A 1,022-nucleotide genomic window follows, 5' to 3' on the forward strand; every position below is an offset into this window, starting at 1 on the left:
AAGCCACCGGGTCCGGGATGCGAACCGCAGTCAACTACATGGGAGTCCAGCGACATAGCCATTACGCTAACTGCTGGTCCCTCATTTTAAAAAAAATTTTATTTTACATTCATTCACTGAGCATCATCAGAGCATACAAAATGTGACTTCCCATCCAGAATATACTGTAGAGTGGCTTAATCATACATACTATTGTTGACAAATAATTTCCATTTCTTGATTCATATATATGCTACCCCCCCCATTTCTCAACCTCTACCATTTCCCACCCTTCTACAACAATGTCTCTGGTATCTACAGTTGCTTTCCATTCCTTCCCCCTGATTTTGTTGATTCACAAAATATCTTAATCTATTTTCAATTGTAAGTTCAGCTTATATATGCATATCTGTGAATACATTTCTGATTTTAGGCATGAAACTCTGAGTAGAATGAATATACTATAAAGTAGCACCTAGCTGATGCTATATAGTTTACTATAGTCATTAAATAGGTATTTTAAAATATTTTTTAATTTCAAAAAAAGCAGTTTTAGCTTTAATAAATCAGAATTTAAAAAAAATGCTGAAAGAGTTTTGCTTAAAACTTAAAACCAAGAAACAGGTTAAGATTCTGTTCCAATAATAGGTACATGACCCTATTGGCAGCTCAAGACAAGGCAAAAATCCTTAAATCTGGAAAACAAGGCATAGAAGAAAATCAGTAACTTTTTTTTAGATGAACTAAGTCTATTTAGTTAACATTTAAAAATATTTCAGTTACTTCATAAACCTCGAAGAAAATTAATTAAGGGTACTGTTTAAACACTGGAAATCCAGAGGGTCATGGCAGGAGTACCCTTAGTCCCATTCATGAGGTGGGGTGAAGGATTTGAGCCTGGATTCTAAGCTAATACAAGCTAGAGATAAGCACAATTCAGCTTCACTCTGAAGACAGCTTTAACTGGTCACACAAAAAAGAATGAGTTAGATCATACTGGGGGAATGGTTCTTTTTTTTTTTTTTTTTTTTTGAGGGTTTTTG

The 1,022-nt window shown here is 34.2% G+C and overlaps 1 pseudogene; it reads right to left on the reverse strand.

Annotated features, from left to right (window-relative positions):
- The window catches only part of LOC102488626 (60S ribosomal protein L29 pseudogene), a 58,954-nt pseudogene that overhangs the window by 40,174 nt on the left and 17,758 nt on the right, over window positions 1–1,022 (reverse strand).

This window comes from Tupaia chinensis, unplaced genomic scaffold (assembly GCF_000334495.1).
Source record: "Tupaia chinensis unplaced genomic scaffold, TupChi_1.0 Scaffold138988_1, whole genome shotgun sequence".
Classification (NCBI taxonomy): Eukaryota; Metazoa; Chordata; class Mammalia; order Scandentia; family Tupaiidae; genus Tupaia; species Tupaia belangeri.